This window comes from Triturus cristatus, chromosome 1_2 (genome assembly GCF_964204655.1).
Source record: "Triturus cristatus chromosome 1_2, aTriCri1.1, whole genome shotgun sequence".
Taxonomy (NCBI): Eukaryota; Metazoa; Chordata; class Amphibia; order Caudata; family Salamandridae; genus Triturus; species Triturus cristatus.
The window spans coordinates 448,839,453-448,858,909 of record NC_140580.1 but is presented as its reverse complement, the minus strand read 5'-3'; the positions used below and the strand labels follow the sequence as shown (position 1 = coordinate 448,858,909).

General features: G+C 42.9%; 1 protein-coding gene across 5 annotated transcripts in view; it reads right to left on the bottom strand.

Moving 5' to 3' along the window:
- Window positions 1-18,068, bottom strand: part of CPEB3 (cytoplasmic polyadenylation element binding protein 3) — a 675,133-nt gene extending 657,065 nt beyond the window's left edge. Inside the window, exon 1 of one of the 5 annotated variants that reach the window (XM_085606164.1) lies at window positions 17,954-18,068. The gene's annotated coding sequence lies outside the window, so the exon portion shown is untranslated. Of the gene's footprint in view, window positions 1-11,880; window positions 11,891-17,236; window positions 17,490-17,953 lie in introns of those variants that run through there. The other 4 variants (XM_085606161.1, XM_085606163.1, XM_085606157.1 and 1 more) reach the window with 4 other exon arrangements.
- Window positions 18,069-19,457: the final 1,389 nt, after the last annotated feature.

The window sequence follows — 19,457 nt, the reverse complement described above, 5'->3', positions numbered from 1 at the left end:
ATTCTCATTGTTTCCTTGCCAAATATCTACATCAGAGGTTTGGTGGGTGTTACCAAGGTTCACACTCAATTAGTCAGGACCCATAATTTGTAGAAGCACAAACCACATCGGTGATTTCACCCAGATATCACCCAATTCAGGATACTAGTACTTCGTGAGTGGTTCTGTGCTTTGTTCCTTATTCTTGTATTTCATAGGGTAAGTGTATCACCCAGTCTCGTTTTTGACATCATAAGCACAGCAACAGGTAGATTCTTGATTTTCAGTGATCTCAGGACCAGACCGCAACGGACGCTGTGCTTTCAAGAAGCTTTCTCCTTTCACCCTGCACTAATTATACTTAAATACGACCGAAAATACTGACCTGCCTTGAAAAAGCCCTGGCCTGCTGGCCCTTGGGCGAAACACGTGTCGGCTGTTCCCCTGTTCCCTACACTGATCCAATAATAAAGAGAATCTACCTGTTGCAGTGCTTATGATGTCAACAACGAGACTAGGTGATACACTTACCCTATGACATACAAGAATAAGGAACATAGCACAGAACCACTCATGAAGTACTCAAATATCTACATCAGACCGACTCAATTGCCGGACTCGAGCACCTTGTTTCCCCCCTGCTGCTCTCCAGCACTCATCAAACTCTCCGTTTTTATTGCTTTATTCGAGGTAAAAACTCATAAAAGCATGGAACATATATAACATATTTACAATCTCTTATAAAATCTTTAAAATAAAGCATCATGACATCAATAATATTAAAATTCATCCATAGAAACTAAAAATCATGCAGTTGTTTAGCCAGTATAAACACAAAGAGACTAAATTCTCATTGACTGGGAGAGCGGGCAATGGTCTAAATTCATTTCACCTAGCCTGCTGTTAGGCAAGAGATTTCCTTCTAATGGCCCAAGCCCAACCCAGAAATTTAGCAACTGCCACAGCAATGAATGTTGACGGACTGGTACAGATAGTCCTTAGAGCCATGTCACTCTCTCTCGTGCCTAGCTGTTTGCACATAGCCCTCAGCCAGACACATCGGGGAACTGAATAAGCCCCACACACAAAGAGTAAGTGGGCAATGGTCTCAGTACTTGTTTTACAGACTGGGCAGGCTTGAGAACTACCCTCTGCCCATCTTCCAGTTAGTGATCTAATTGGGAGAGACCCCACTCTAAACTGGAAATATAGCTTCCTGTCCAGGGGTTTGGTTATAGTGTCCCAATAGGGCTCAAGGAAAGGGGAAGCTTTTACTTCAAGAAATAGTCCCTCCATGGTAGAAGGATCAGCTTCGTTCCAGTCCCGATGTTCTACCATTTCCCAATACTTTGCTTTTATAATTGCTTTAGTCGGGAACAGGCACTCCTCTGGATTCTCCCATAGCTCATTCAAGCCTAGAATCCCCAGCATTCTACGCAAATCCCCCAGCCAACCTATCTTATGGAACTTATCACAGTTAATTAAATCCAGGAAGCCCCTTGCGTAGTGAGCGAGTTCAGGGGTGACCCAGATGCGCCGCCAGTATAAAATGGGTCTTAGTCTAGTCATATCTGAAATGGCTTTCCTGCCTAACTCACAGCGCAGAGGCCTCATGGGTGTACTTTTGGAGAGGCCGATAAGGTTTCGAAGAAATTTGTTCTCGGCGAGCGTTAGTGGTGCTAAATTGCCATAGCCCCAAAGCTCTGAGCCATAGAGCGCCGAGCTAATGGCTTTGGCCTCATATACTTGAAGTGCTGGCGCAATAGGTTTGGTCAAAGACCTTTTATGTTCAGCACTTATAGCACCAGTGTTTTGGCGAAATTTAAGAGCCGCCATTTCTGTGTGTTTCCCCCACTTTGCGCCCTTGGCTATGTGGATACCCAGATAGACAAAATCCGAAACCATTTCTACCTTTTGGCCATCCATGAGGAAGTTCCCTCTAAAGCTGGGATGGGGATTAAATGTCATGAGCTTTGTTTTAGCTACATTTACTTCTAGGCCTTGATCAATACAAAAGCCCTCGAAGATATTCAGGGCACGCTGCAGACCGCTGGGAGTTTTGGATAGAATGAGCGTGTCGTCTGCGAATAATAGGATTGGCGTTTTCACTCCATCCAGTGTTGGAGCATCTACAGAAGCAGACAACATACGCTCCACTACTCCGTTAATGTAAAGGGAGAAGAGCATCGGGCCATGGCACAGCCTTGGCGTACCCCCCGTTCTACCGGGAACTCGTCAGATATTTGCCCATGTCTCCCCCACTGGATCTTTGCGGAGTTTGACTCGTGCAATCTCATCACTAGCGATAGAGTTTCAAGTGGCATGCCCATCTCAGCTAAGACTTTCCATAACAGGGAGCGAGGAACTAGATCGAAAGCTGCACGTAAGTCTATGAAGGCAGCATAAAGACTGCCCTTCGCCAGCTCTACTGTCTTCCAGTGCAGTAGCATGAACCGGAAGATCTGGTCTATCGTGCTAGTCAATTTACGAAAACCTGCTTGGTAAGGAGATAGAACATTATTTTCTTCCTCCCAGGCTATGATTTTTGCCAAGGTCATTTTACCTACGACCTTCTGTACTGTGTCTATAAGGCTGATGGGCCGATAATTCCCTGGTAGAGTTTTGTCCCCTTTTTTGTATATAGGGATTATTACCGCCCCCAGCCAAGACTTTGGTACCGGAGCCCCTTGTGCTACTGCGTTGGCCAAATTCAAAATATACTTGCCCCAGCATGATTTCTCATAGAGAAATACATCTGCAGGCACCCAGTCAGGGCCCGGAGCCTTGCCCCGTGTGACTAAATCCAAGGCCAATGCTACATCCGCGTTATTAAAACTCAAACATCAAACTCTCACCAAGGATGGCCTACTCCTGCCTCCAAAGGATTAAGGAAAATCCCCTCATCTTGCATGGAGGTGATGGCAATGACAAGGAATTTTCTAGTTTCAAGTTTAACAATACTATATGTAATTAAGTCCATCAAAGTAAATTGCAGCTTAAAATGCATAGAAATGTATGCAATACATTGAAAGAAACACTTCATGAGTGAAGCAGACAGTTGCTGCAGACTGAGCGGGGCGGTTGCTCGTATGGCTGATCCATCAGGAGCAGGCACATCACCCTATCCTTTCGCTCTGTTCCCTTTCAGGACAGCTGTTGTACACTTTGCGGGAGATCCATGGGATCTTACCAGACACTATACAGCTCTGTATGTGTCTGCTGCCAGCATTCGTCCAGCTGATCTAGCGGGCTTCTTTGCATCCATTCGCTTGCCCACCATTACGCCGGAACAGCGGGCAGAACTGGAGGAGCCGATCATACTATCTGAAGTCGGGGAGGCCATCAGAGTTCTGGCCACGGCAAAGACGCCCAGGCCGGATAGGCTGCCGGCGGAATATTATAAGGTATAGGTATATACTCCTATATTGGCCCCTTGCCTGCTTGTCTTGTATGAGAATTCGCTTGAAGCCTCCATCCTCCTGGGCTCTCGCCGTGAAGCTCTGCTCGTTTCTTTGCCTAAGCTGGATAGAGACCCAACGCTCTTGGGCTCTTACCGGCCACTGGCGCTTTTAAAAACGGACTATAAAATCCTGGCAGATCAGTTGCCCCCCCTGGTGCCCAATCTGGTACACGCTGACCAGAACAGATTTGTGCCTTCATGGAACACATCCCTTAACCTGCGTTTGTTTTTCCGGGTGGCCAGCTATTCAGCCTCACGTTGGCCTCACTCCGGGTGTCTGGTGCTTGACTTGAAGAAGGCATTTGACACCCTGGAATGGGAGTTTCTATTCGCTGCCTTGTCACGCTATGGACTTGGGGCTCATTTTCTCTGCCTAATACGGTTGTCATACACCTCTCCTTCCACTAGGGTCAAACCAGGCGCCCTCGTGTCAGACTCTGTGCCCATCAGTCTTGGTACCTGACAAGGGTGCCCACTGTCACCCCTGTTCTTCTCGCTGGCTATAGAGCCACTCGCAGAACCCATTTGTAGAAGTGGGGCAGAATGGGGTATCCCCTTGAGTGATGGGACATATGCGATCTCCCTGTACGCAGATGACCTGCTCCTTTACATCCTAGACATAAGGGAATTGCTTGTTGACTTGGCTTGGATCCTAAATGATTTTACGTCCCTCTCTGGTCTCAGAACAAACAGGGTGAAATCTTGCTTGTACCCATTCAACCAGGCTTGCCCTGACCTCACACTGGTCATTAACGATATACCCGTGAAGTTGCAGCCCACTGTCTTGCAGTACATTGGAGTCTGTGTATATCATCAGTCAGTGGACCTACTAGAAGGGAACATCTCGAGGGCGATAGCAGCCGTCAAGTCGCAAATGCTCTTCTGGCGGAGTCTGCCCCTGACCGGCATGGGCCGAATAGCGCTGCTTAAAATGGTGGTCATGCCACTGTTACTGTATTTCTTCACAAACTTGCCAGTGTATATTCGGCCCCCTGCCTTCTGCTCTTTCGAATGCATCACGCGTGAGTTCATATGGAACGGATCACAGTGCAGGGTTGCACTGTCCAAGCTATACTTACCAGTTGGTAAGGGAGGCCTTGCAGTAGCTAATATGGAGCACTACTCCCTGGCAGTGCAATTGTAGTGGGTGGCCAGATGGCCAGTGAACTTTTCTTGAGGACACGGCTGCTCTCTCATCAGCGTGGATGCACTTGTAAGTCCTGGCGCTCTTTCATCCTGGGATAAGAGGTGGGGCGCCCATCCAGATAATGCAGGAGGTGGCATATAAATGCTTTCGCCATTGCTTGTGTCTCACGAGGTCTGCCATCCCGTATGCGCCGGCATTACCGCTGCAAGGCACGCCAAGGGGTGGCCGTGCCACAACTAGGGCAGAACTCTCAGCCTGGCAGGCGGTTCACTTAGACTTTGGGAGACCTATACCAAGGTGGGTTGCTAGCACCCTTAAACGACTTAGTTGAGGATACTGGACTGCCGCAAGGTCAGTTTTTAGTTCATACCCCGTTACTTATAGCACTGCTGACCATATGGGGGGACGTATCCCGGGAGTCTGACATGCATCTCACATTCAATACATACACATGATGGGCAGAGGGAGGCATCTCACAAAGTGGTCTGCTTGCTCGCTGTGCACACACACAGCACATCCGCTAGTGCTTCTTCGACATTGCTGGGATGCAGACCTGACTCGCCCAGGCACGGACCGCGAATGGGTGGCTATACTTGAGGGACCTACCCATATCCCTAGAAACATCAGATTATTTATCATTCAGTACTACATATTACACAGCTTAGATCAACAGGTACTTCCATCTTGTTGTCCCAGATGTAAGCTGACTGACGCGGATCTCATTCATATGCTCTGGGCCTGCCCCGCGTTCTAGGAGTACTGGCGTAGCGTCACAGCACACTTAGCTGGCTGCACTGGGCGGACGATGGCGCGTACCTGAGATGTATGTCTCCTGGGACTCTACTGTAGATCAGCTAGGCACAGGGTGGAGTCCAGGTTTATAGATCTGGGACTACTTGCAGCTACGAGCTTAATCACCAAAAGATGGAAACGTTCGGAGCCTCCCCCTGGGCTGGCGTGGTCCTGCTCGCTAACAGTTTGGGCGCAAGCTGAAAGTATAGCCTTGTGCCGCAAAGACACATTGGGGTTATGTAAAGATCTGATGGCAGCCGACTGGGATGTTATATTTCAGGACTTTCAACTGAGTTGGCAGTCAGAAGGCGAGCCCCAGGCCTCTGTGACATGCACGAACATAGTAGCGGTAGCGGCATCATAGTAGCGAGTAAGGCTGGGATGCTCCATGGACGTGCTGGCACACTGTTTTGTCCGTCCCTGTTTTGTCTGTCCCCCCATCCCCATCGCACATTCCCCACCTCCCAGGGATGCGACTAGATATGCACCAATTGATCCTACGGTTGTGTGGGTCGTGCAGGCGGTGTCGGAGAGAAGAGTGGTAGCAGAGAGCTGAGTTGGGCATCAGTTAATATTGTTATTCCCTAGACGTTGGTTTCTCTCCTCTCCTTTCAAAGTGCCATAGTCATCAACTCCTATTAGTGGCGTAAGACGCAGCGTAAAATCCCCGCCTGGCCTGTTACGCATATTGGCCCAGTGGTAGATGCAGTGGGCTATGCTCCAGGCCATCCACTGAACTGTTGCCTGAATTGTTATTACCTGTGAGGTATGCACCTCCACGCCTGAACTGAATAAAGAAATTTAAACAACAGAAAATGAGTGAAGCAGACTGTTCATAAGAAGGTTGAGCCATAGAAAGAGTGTGACTTAATAGTGTAAACACATGAGTAGCAAGTTCTCGACGGGGCTATGAGCATTACGGCAATTACATGTTGGATTGCCATTGTCACATGTATGTTAGTTAATGTTTTGCTTGGGTTTGTGGGTTGATGCAGTTCGAGATCCGGGTTGTACTTAATTGCAAGCGATTAAGTGTGACCGGAGCAAAAAAATCCAAGGGATTGGTTAGTGAAGTGCTGCGTGCATTAACTCATGGTCAAGTTTACATCGAGAAGTAGGAGTTTCTATGGATAACGAGTTTTAAAAACAGGGATGGTGAAATAAAAAGCCTCATGTTTGGGCTTGACAGTGCTAAAATCAGAAGTTTCTTTATGTGGGGGCTGAGAAATGCCTTGTTATTGGTACCATAGTGTTACAGGAGGCTGGTAACATTACTTATACAGGGTGCCCGGCGGAAGCAGGAGAGCAGGATGATTGGGTTTCAAAGGAGTGCTAGGCCGATATAGCTAACGGCACGATAATTTGGCTGAACTCGCCTAGCAACAGTGGTAGAGGAGTGCAGCAACTTACACACCCAACCACGTAAAGGTGTTTCATGGCAGAGACTTGTTCCATATTTAACGCATATGAGCCTAATGAGGTTGGGAGTGTGTAGTGTTAAAATCGAAGGTACTTTGTGCTGTAGTCTAAAAGATCTGGGAGCTGGTTATGGTAGCGTTGCAAAGCCTAATAGCTTAGACTGGGTCGGGTTGACAGCAGATAGAGTTCGGGGCAGGGAATGCTTCATTATAGCGACAATGACCAAAACCTACTGGCCTGACTCATCTACCAGCGAGCCAGTGGAGTATTAACGCCATCAAGGAATGTGAACGTTTGCACACGCAGGGTTGTGACACAGAGATATATTAAAAACAAATACCATGCATAACACCTTAGAGCCCCACAGAGGTAATAGGTAACATTGAGTCTCTTGACATCTTATCCACTTTACCAGCCTGGAAATTGCTTGAGAATAAGAGACATTCAGGAGGAAGTCGACAGCTGCCTGTATTGTCCAAGTCCCTTGTTTGATCAACAGGTGGTGACTGAGCTTTCTGCAATTATCAGTTAGTACTAGGCAGATGCAAAGAAAATAGAGTAAGGACTCCTGGAGCTGACCACAAAGGTGAGATTTACTGGTGAGAGGGCAAGTCGACCATGGCGGGAGAAAGTCTAGCGAAGAAAGGTTTCCCATCCTGATAAGACAAAACGTAATTTTGTGGTGCACGGAGAAAGTATCAGTGATGTACTTTTGCACTCCTCTTTTGTAAAAACTCAATATGAGGTGTGTGTGCTTTCCGCCCGTGAAGGCCTGGTGGTCCTGTTCAAAGTATTCTTTGTGGAGTGCTTTGTTTAGCGCTATTTTGAAATCCTGGTGGGTAGGTTTTGACTCCAAAGGGCTGCAGCAGTGCGAGTTCCAAGGTTTCCAGAAAGGAACGCTTCCAGGGATTTTGAGAACCTGGTTTGTTCACTGAATATACTTTCAGCTAGATTAAGTTCTTCAATGTTCCTGCTTTTGTGGCACGTGTTGAGTGCAGGTATATATGGGTACGAGCTTTCTGTGCCAGAACGTGATGGCACATGAATTCCAGTTGGATCTGGGCTGCGGGGGAATGTTGCGGGAACAGGGCCTGAAGACAGAACTCTGGGTCTTGTTCAAGAAAGTGCTCAGTTTCCCAAGGAAAGCTTCTGAGCCGTAACCCAGTGTGAGGATAAGTTTAGCCTTTACTATCTTCAGCAGAGGCTCCATAGTGGGCTGCTTTATTCATCTGAAGATAGTTTTCTATGACTAGGAAGTGCCCCTCCACAAAGAGACCAAGTATCATTGCACTTTTGACATGAAAATGTAGGTAGGTATGCTGCAGCAGATCACTGCACTGCAAGCCTTTGAAGCTAGGTAGTTAGTTGGCCACAGCTGTTTCAGGGAAGATGAGATGCAACATAGGATAATTAGGGGCAAACAACATGATATTCTGCCACTGAAATTAGCTGCTTTGATAATACAAATGCAGGCAGGAAATTCTGCACCTTATAAAATGTAGAATTATAGAACAATGGGGGAACCCGAAAAGCCACAGGACCAGGCTAAGGTACAGTACAAAGATAATGGTCACAGTGGAGATTATTTTTTACAAAAGAAATCAAAACATCACATTAATAAATCAATGAAATGCGATTTATTCATATTCATAATATGCTTGCATGTTCAGAGGACAGCACAATTATCTGTACATTTCTAAAATCGGTGCTCCAGAAAAGGGAAGGAGAGGGTGCTCAGGTGGAAGTGTGCGTTTGTGAAGGTTGTAGAAGAGGAAAGGCGATGTGCAATATATACATCACAGACTGATAGAAACCTATCCACCACATGAAGGCGAATTATGTAAGAAAATATAGTATCCTCGTGACACAGACAGTTCATTTCTGTTGTCTGTACTTGACAAAACAAGAAAGATTGTCAACATTTCGACCCCCTTGTCATGTGTGGGTTACTTTATCCTTAGCCTGGGGTCTTCATCAGGACATATAGACACACCTAGGAGTAATTTTAATTTGGTCTTATTAATCAGGTGATGGAGAGTACGAATGTAATTGTTATTATGAAAATGCAACAATAAATGTTACCAATTAGGACCAGCTAGATGAATAAGGCGGTAGTTATCGAAATGATGGGCCCGTTGGCTCCTGCATCAGGGAGGCGAGAAAAGAGGACTCACAGTGAGCTGAAAATAAAGTGGAGTGTGTGTCAGCACTAGCGCAATTAAGGGAAATAAGGTCATCACTAATTAGCCGAAAGGGCCAGTCCCACTTACTTCGTGGTGAGTTGGTGTGTCAGGGTAAATCCTGCAGGACCCTCTGAGGTATCCAACATATATGGATTAAGTTAAAATCCAACGTGGCCTATGGCCTTGTGGCACCCGTGTATGTCACCACGGGTTATGGATGAACAAACTCTTCCAAAACAAGTCCAAAGGAGTATTACTAGTCATGTAAGTCTGTTGGAGGATCTATAAATAACATAGGTGCACTAGGACCACAAACCACTCACTTGGTGCAGACGTGGATTCACTAAAAATCCACCGTGGCCTACGACCTTGTGGCTGCCTGAAATAAGAAACACGAGAGCCAGGGTAAGACTTGTGTAAACATTCAGCAATTGAACATAGAGGTGAAAAGCCATCAATTAATTAATTATGACTAGAGACCACAACATACCTCTGTGTACCAACGCAGTGAATAAATCAACTCATTCTAAACAAAAAGGGAAAGAGGGAAGTATTAATGATACTGGTTTATCGTTTGTAGGATCCAATTGTTGCTGATAAGAGAAGCCGTGCGCTGTAGCTTACCCACCCGTCTGTAAAATCCGAGAAAATCTGGAAACTGACAGACGGGCCCGGGAGACTGCCCGGGAGACGCTGCCGCTTAAAAAGTGTCCACAAGCGTGCACGCACGGCGCACTATTAGAACAGGCGCTGGATGCAGGAACGCCCGGAAGCGGCCCGTGTCATCATAGGCAATCTCAAAAGTAACCGGACCCATCTTGGTCGGTTAAAGCAAAAAAAAAAAAAAAAAAACGACGCTGGCAATTCCATTACGTGGATGAGGAATACTGGCCCCAGCCAGATATTACATGATTGTTACTGTAAAAGTATTTGAAACAACACGATGATAAAACCGAACCCCTCCGTGTCGGTTTGGAACAAAAAGGGGGGGGGGGGGGCTATCGATTCCACTAGTGTAGAGGAGAATTTAAAAAAAATGAAATATGCCTCAGTACACAGTGGCCAGTTTGCTATTATTTAAAAAAGTAGACAATGATGATAAACTGGTACAGTGTGTGTTACATGGGAAATTATTCCGGCAGACGACCTGTCCAGGTCACAAGCTCCACAGTCAGAAGTAGTCTCATGAAATCTTACATGGTGCAAGCATTGAGGAAAAGTAGGTGACATGTTCCTACATTAGTGCTAATTACATATGTTTTGGTTAGACAAAAAGTGAGTCGTGTGGGACCCATCGGGAGAAAGGGCAGTACATTTTAGAACATTGCAGATTGCGGGCATAATCCGATGTCACCATACCGAAGACAGGAAAGACCATGTTTACACAAAATAACTGGGTGATTCATAGTACAACGAAGTTAACGTAAACATAGTAATCTGGTCAATCTTGGACATGGGTAAGGTCACCACAGGTTTTAACAATAAAGGAGAACTGCGTAAGGTGAAACATTAGACAAACTTGTACACAATAGTGACAGCTCGGTAGTGGATGAGATACTGAGTCCTGTTAAACGGATGTAAATATATGCAGCAAAATTCATAACGTGTTGGAATGCAGGTACAGTTATACCATAAACATATTAAAGGACAAAAACTGTTCGTTCATTGTTTAAACAAAATAACTGTGCATTGGTGGCATCCAATTCATTTAAACCATCACGAACCGTGTCCATGGAATGCATCCATTTGCATTCCCGGATATTAAGCACTGAGTTAATGTCACCACACCTGATGCCAAGCATAACTTTCTCAAGTTTAACCCATTGTATGCTTTTAGGTTGGTGGCCTAGTGTCTGAAAATATTCCACAAGTAGTGAACCCACAGTCCCACACCTGATCCTACTACAATGTTGTAGGATACATGCCTTTACTTTCTGGCGTGTCTGCCCTATGTAAATCTGATCGCATGGGCATATGATGGCGTAAATTACATCGGCAGTGTTGCAATTGGTGTGTGTTTTTAAAACCACTGTGCACTGTTTATGGTTAAGCTGCCTAGTCTCAATAGTAAGCCTACAGGCCTTACAGTGGCCACACTTGAAATGGCCCACAATCTCAGGTAAGTGCCACAGGGTTTGAATGGAAGGCTGTGGCAGGGTTTGCAGGAGCGAGCGGACCACATGGTCCCGTATGTTCTTGCCCTTCTTAAACAAATACATCGGAGGGTCTAGCAATTCCAAGTCATCAGAGATTAGCTTCCAATGGTTGTTGATAATCCGTTTGATTTCATTGCTAAAGTGTAGGCAAGCTCAGTCCATGATTGTTGAAAAATGCTAAGCAAATCAAACTAAAATACTTACTGGTTCGCCACAAAATATTTACAGCAGTCTGACTCATTTCCCAGAGTCTAGCACCCTGCTTCCTCCTGTTACTTTACAACCCCTCTCCAAATTCTGGTAGGTAAGCAGTGTTACTAATTATAAAATCAAGTGTTTAATCTGATTTTGTATATACTAATCCAGCCAGATGCTGCACATTTGAAGTCTTTAGCATTTTCCTAGCAAACATCAGAGAACAACAACACTTGTGTATGACTTTTACACACAAATTGAGAAACATGGATGTGGCCTAACAGCCAGAACTGCGGGGTTTGAATCTGGGAAACCAGGTTCGAGTGCCAGAGTTAGCTCAACATCCTTTGATTCTGGATAAATTGCTTAACCATCTGTGCTTATAATAAAATTAATCTGACCTTCTGCAATGTAATCTGGTGCTCATGTAAAGCGCTCCAATGCCTTTGAGCCATGTTCCCGCGATATAAAACTACAAAATATATACATATATGGAGTCTACAATGCACCACTGGGCCTCGCTTTAACACAAAAACTGTTATGACTTACCCCATATTCTGCTGCAGAAGGTGTTTTTCAAATTTGTTAAAATCACAAGTATCCACGCAAGATTCTTCAGAAGACTTAGGATTTTAGTGAACCGATGCCAAAGGCCACCACCCCACTATGAAATGTGTTCCAGTTCCAGACTCCAGTGCAGGTCATCATCTGCCACTTTTATGTGCAGATCAATATCTAGGCCATGGTCCGATATCTAAGGGCGTGGTCAAGGTCATGATGTTTACTAACGATTGCTGTTAATATATTAAAATATCGCCCCCTCCCCCATGTCCACTGAAGCGTGGTTCTAAAACTTTTGGGAAGCTCTGCCCATTACAACACATAGAAAAGCTACACCAACTGGTGTGATCGTGAGGGAAAGTAATTAGAAGGGGAACAACTTGTTAATGATAGCTGTATATAACTCTACTGTACTGACATGATGTTGTACTAACTGTAGATGAGCGACTGACTTAACATTACTAGAATGGTGATTTTTCTACTACCTTCACACAAAACCTTCCCAGGAAACAAACGAGACTCACCGTTTTACCCACCTGTAAGTTGGTATGTTCTGATACATATTCCAGCACTTATGAGTAGATCTCCCAAGAAATTCTCACTTTTTCTAACTAAGGGGAGCCCTTTCTACACAAATGTATTGTTTTCCTCGCCTGTGACTCAGTTTCTCTGCTGTTGTCCCTTTTCTTTACCTGTTTTCTCATTGCCTGTCTGACATCTCTGCTTCTTCTGAAATAGGTCACTGAAATAGGAAATGTGCTGATGCGAACCTAAACTATATATATTTTTTTTATGTTTTCCATTTTTGGACATTGTCAAGTATAAATCCAAAGGAAGTTATAATGAGGTCCTTAGTGTCAACTTACAAATTTTCTTACTATAATAAAAAAAATCTGTCACTTTTATAAAACACATGGAAATGGATCAAGCATCAAGCTAAATTTGACACTTGTTTGCACGGTACAGCATTTTTTTTGATAGATGGAAGGAAATCAAGAGTATGGTCAACTTGGTCCGGGGATCTACTATATCAATATCAACTAATTCATTTATTTTCAATGATATAAAAAAATTTGACATATTATGACATTGGGAAATTTTCTGGCTGTTGCAATGGATAATGATGCCTAAAATCATAATTGAGAAATACTAAATATCGTCTTCTAAATCAAAGATTGGCAAGTGGATTATAGATATGATAAATTTAGCACAAATAAAAATAACTTCCAAACAATGACGCAGAGAAGACTATTTCAAACAGAAATGGAAAACCTTGCTGAATAGATATTAGTTTATTTTCACCATATGTAACTGTTTTGAGCTTAATACAATTATCTAAATGACAAACAAGAGAAAAAAAAGATTCCATGGCAGCTAGAACAGACGTAGACATAGAAAAAAACATTGGATTTCTCTGGGAAGTATTAATACAATCAGAAACCATACGATCAGCCTGGACTGTAGGTTGTGGAGAAATATCCACAAAAAGTAGATGCATGCCTAAAGATTTACTACTAAGCATTAACCGTCTGGAACTGTTAGTGGGACGCTTTGCACTGAAAGTGCTTACTTATAACAAAGTACATGGCAGCAGCCTACTGTATGCGTACCTTATATCCACAATCCAATATGTAAATTCCCCAAGAGGAACGAACACAAACATTTTAGTAGAGCTGGTAAGCACCTTGTGGCACCTTTGCTTGGACATACATTGAACAATGATTATCTCCCAGCAAAATAAAAGTGGATTGGCAACCATGAAATGTTAATGATAAAACCAAGTGGATGCTGTTTCAGATCATCTACATAGAGACCTATTTGCTTTGAAGCTGAATGCATAGGGTCTGGTCATTTATAATGGGTGACCAGTTCTGTAAAAAGAGAAGTAGCTTGGAGCATGAGGATCAGGTATATCTTAAGCCCCTTCCTGGTTATCCCCAGAACCTTTGCACAAATTTGGCAGCAGGTGATGCTAATCACATGTTAGTGGACCACATAGGTTCCATTTCTGTTTGTTCTAGAGTTAGTTTGAGATTATTCCTTATCCAGGAATGCTGATGAACCTGCAGGCCTTGCACATCATGTGGTAGCGGAAGAGTTAATTAACATGAACATGAGAATAACTTCAGGCGATCATGGTCTGGCAGTGGATTTTGTATCTCATCTTGAACCTTCCAACAAAAATTCTGGGCATCTGGAAACAAAAAAAGCTAAAACTCGCCATTGACTAAATTATCTAGCTGGTATTTGGAAATGAGCCACGATCCCATTTCAGCCAATCTATTGCAAATTCTAAATGTTCTGGGTAATATACCCGACAAAGGCAATACATACTGGTCAGTAAGTAAATGTTGGCAATCTCAGATGGCCACGGCAGAACTGAGACAAGTCAGTGGAAGACCACCTCATGCAGATTAATGAAAGCACTTCAACTGAAAAGACCTGCGACTAGTAAATATTCCCAAATGAGGAATGTAAATATGACGCTGAGATTGTTTATAGTTTGGAAGTTAAAAGACATCTTACAAGGCAACAGCTTTCAGCTAAACTAGCCATTCTCTTGTGCCTCGTTTCAAATAAGAGGATAGCAGAAGTTGAAGAAACGGACTTCGATAAACTATCACAAACTATATTTTACAAAGAAGGACTTATTTTTAACCAAGGTGACTTTGACGAAAACAGAACAATCTTTGATACAGCTTTCCAGGAGGAGTCAGAACATCCCAATGTATAAATCCTTAATTTAATAGCCCAAAATATAGTGAGTGGAGCTGCTATTTGCCATAAGAAATTGTCAGCACTAGTCTTGTCGCCTACCCTGACAAGGTTGATGAAATGGGTGATACACCTGCCCAGCAATTCGGGTTCTTAGTGCTTTTTTGTCAACCGGTGCTATTGCTTCAAAGTCTATGGCAGTATGAGCTAAGATTGAAAATATCTTTAAGGCAGCTGACTCGACCGAAGTTTCTACAGTACAAAATGATATTTCAGACACATCAATGGTTTGGCCTCAGTGGTGAGTAAACTTAAGAAAAATGTATAGTCCTCATCTCCGTGTCTTGCTGAAAAATGTTGATTTTTGGCTGGAGATTGGCCATCATTGAAACATAAAATGTCACTATAGCAAAGAAAGGAGTGGACCAATAACTGAGAGGCACTATGTGGGCAGACATTTTGGGTGATCGATGACCTGATTCCCTATCTTGGGCCTGCTGAAGTTTTAACTACCATTGGGTTTCTGGATAAAGTAGGTTTTCTGTACTGCTGATGTTTCTGTTACTTTCAAAACTGTTGTCAGAAGTAAAGCAACAGAGTCGAAAAAATAATCCTTGCAACTGTGTCTCCAACAGAATAATGACGTTACCATCAAGTTAGTTAGGAAGATGAACATTCTGACATTTTGTTAATGACATTTATGCAAAACTGGGATTCTACTAGTTTGTTTTTCTCAGTGGCAACCTGCAAACTTTATGGACAACTTTCTGTTTCTTTTCTTGTCTCTCACCCAATAGTTATGCAAGGTAGTATATTATATCATGTAATAGAAATCGCTCAAGATGTGTAAATATTCTCTGTGCAGTACATCTGGCACACGATAACCTTGACCTATGTGAAGCACTCCAGTTCCCTCAAGGGACAGGTCTACTTCTATAAATACCTTGATTAAATACAACTAAGTGATAAAAAGTGTACAATTACACAAAAACCCTCTTTCCAAAGCAAGATACTGCTTTCAATATAAAAACTTAAGTGTGTGTTATAAATATCTTACGGAAAGGGCAATACTTAAAATCATACCCCACAAAATAAGACTTTAAGGTAACATAATTCAGCAAACAAGACATTCTTTTTTCTGTAACTCCAACATATTCCATAGATATTGTTGTAAAGCCAAAATGTAGCAAGTTGTATTATGGAACAAGTGTGTTGTTAATTCAGACCACAATAAAAATTGTAATTTAAATTAAATGTACCTGGGATGGATGCACCGTAAGCCTAGATTTATCAAGAACAGCAGAATGCAATATGAAAAGCTTGTGTTGAGCAAGCAGACAAAAATAGTGCAGCACGACATTTACAAATCACATGCTGATGATTGCATCGGCCTTGCACGTGCTAAATATGGCAAGTTTGCATGACGCTAAATACAATTTACACTGCACCATGGAACGAAAGATAGAGAGTGATGTCTTGGGTAAGTTTTGTACTCAGTGCTAACCCTGAAGTACAAAATCTTCCTTAATAGAAGACTGACCAAGGGTCAACTGCATGTGTAATTTTCATGGAAATTGCACGTGTTACACAAGGAAATATTAAGCAAGTACATTTTGCTCTAGATTTGCGCCTAGTTTCATTTGGCACAAGTATTCCATACAAAGCCAAATTGCACTAATTAGTGTGATTTTAGTGTAACTAATTTGCCTGGAAACCTAGAGGCTACACCGACTTTACATGAATTATTGGGGGTTTGGCACTACGCAGCACAAAATCATTTAAAGCAGTACCCAACTTTAAGTTGATCGGTGCAACCATTTGCACTGATTGACGTTGAGAACAGAAACTCTTCAATACAACACTACATGCACTGTTCACTGACCTTCAGTTTATGCTGCAAACGTTGCATTTCCTGCACTATTTCATGTTTGATGTTATTATACTGTATTAATGTGCGAACATATTGCTGTTTTCTTCCACTACATCTTTATATTCATTTGAAACAGTCAGTTCTGTAAAAACTTTAGGGATAATTAAAAAAAAAAAATCACCGTTACGTCATTACATACTGCTGAAACGTGATGCATGGAATTATACAAATAACAATAAAATATGATGTGTAAGTTTAAATACAAAAATAGTGCCTCTTTGGACAAAGGTGATGTCCAAGTTGTGTATTTCTCAAACAAGCCTTGTGTTATTGTTGTGCCCTTATGCAAAAGAACTTGTGGGTAATAGAGTATGATGGGTGTAGTGTTCTCCTACGAAGGGGAAAAGTGATTGATATTGTTTTGCATTCCAAGGCAGGAGGGCCAGCTTGACAAACGTGTGTTTTAGTAAAGCACCGAACATCTTGGGAAGTCATGCTGCTAGGGTTACCACCTGGCCGATTTTTTAGCGGCCTGACCTGTAATTCTATGCCCTGCCAGTAAAGAAAATAGAAAAATCAGTGAAATACATTATTTGTTTACCTTTTAAAATCTAAACCTAAAACAGTAAATACGCGAAGAAATCACCTGAAAAGTGTTTGAGAGCAGTCTAGATAATATCTAAATGATTAACAAAAATAAACAGACGGCTGATTGATGTACAGAAAATATTGAGAATTTTACAATCATTTATCACCTACCAGCACTTGGCCCTTCGAGTGTAGCAAAACGTAAACAAATGGTAGGTATTTTTCCTGCGAAAGGTGGCAACCCTGTCAGCTAGCGCTGCTATGAGAGGCTGTGAAGGGGTTGTTTTCAAGGGAGTCTTCCCAGCGAGGCAGCAGTGCACTGCAGCACTGCAGCAAGCCCAGCCTGTCATCCACACATCCTTCATTGCCCCTCTGCAGTTCCTCGCCATCAGCAGCTCACAATTCCAACTGAACACTCTATTGCGGTGTGGGTGTGCGTACGCAGACATTTAACAGCTGACATTCACATGCTTAGCTCGCATGACAATGCAAGAATGGAGCCGATTGTCGGCTGTGTTTTCCGTTTATATTTTACGACCCGTAATTACAGCATATCTCTCTAATGTTTACCCGATCACCGAAAAATAAATAACACTGAGGTACTATCGCTATTCCCAACCCCACCAGAAGTATTTCACAAGGAATTCGCCCCTTTGCTCAAGGTCAAACCCTAATGTTCCAATACATTAAGCCAGCTCGGCTAACGCTAATCGCTGACCGACAAGTTTTAAAAGAAGCAATAGAAGCCTTTTCAATGTATACGAATATATAATAACAGCTGGCATTTGCTTAAAATACCCGTTCAATGCTGTTCGTGAATATTGCTTTTCATTCCGAAGTCCGTTTCCATTATCATGCAGAATTTTGCAAAGGATAATCAGCAGTTACCTTTCAGTGTTAATTTCTCGGAAGATCTACTGAGTGACCCTGGGCTTTTCTTCTTTCGGTTTCCCCTATGACAAATATATGACCGCTCTGTCAGGAGCAGTGCACTTTGACAAGTCAGGCGGCACCACGCATGCGCATACAGCGGCCTGGGAAAGGAAGTCTCGCTCATGCGCGATGCCTCCCTGTGCCTCAGTTAGAGAACTACAGGGAGCGCACGAGTTCAGACCACTTTAACTGTGGTCATGTACTCTGCTCGCTGCAGCGAACGCTTTTGCAGAACAAAAACTAAATAAATGCCAGGGCGCGATTTGGGTTCGAAGAATTTAAAAAAAAACGAATGCATGGAAGGCACTTAAATAAAGTATCTTTTAAAGTATCAAGCGTGATTAGGGTTACCACCTTTCTCTGGAAAAAATACCTGCAATATGTTCACGTTTTAACATTCTGCAAAGGGCTGGGCATGATTCTCAAGTACACCTTTAAGTGAAATCGTCTGTATTAATTTTTAACATGGCATTTTGTCTTTTTTTACTTTAATTATCAGTCGGGAACTAATAGGGCAGCTGTAAAACACATTTCCCTCTTACATTCACTGATTAAAGTATGAACTGATAAGGGGGAAATTATTAGCTTTAGGTGATTTTCCTAATTTTTATACTGTTGAGATATTAAACTACTGGTTATACAGGTATAAAACCAGCCAAGTTAACCTATAGTGTGATTTATGTGAAGTGTAGTTGGCACAATTACAAACCTAAAACTGCGTGACCAAATTGGCCAAAAATATTTTGAGAGTGCTATAACCTATATATGCATACCTGCCAACACTTTACAAGTGGACAGGGGGAGATTTTGTAAAAAATAAAATGGGGAATGCATTTTCCCGTTGACATACATTGAATCAGATGCAATTTCAAGTGCAAGAGATAAAATAAGGCCATTTTTGGCTTAAAAAATGGGGTCTGTAGCCTAAATCAGGCTTGTTGGCATGTATTTTGGCATCATGGTTTTATACAGCATTTTCAATTGTCCATCACGAAGTTATAGTGCACATGTGACTTACAATAGTACAGTTGACAGCAGTAATAAACTAATGTGAACACATCGTTCCTGCTTACAGATGCATACATTATTCTGGGTACACATAAAGAAGTCCTGGTGTGCTATTGCTCACACCTGCTTCCACATCATGGTTGCTGTATCTGATGCAAGGTCACACACAGTATAATTGGGACACATCCTTGTCTGGGCCAATACCACAAAACCTGATATACAGGCCATTCCACCACAGAACAATAACCTGCCAATCAGACTTGAACAACATTATAAATACAATAGTGTAAATTGACAATGTGTGATACGAAGTTACGTGTGGATACCAATAAAACCTATTTTTCCATTAAACATATATTCAAAACTCAAACTTACAACACTGCAAACTGCCATCTAAACTATGCAAGTCGAGTCTCTGTTGCATGTTCTCAGCATAGCTATGTATTATCTA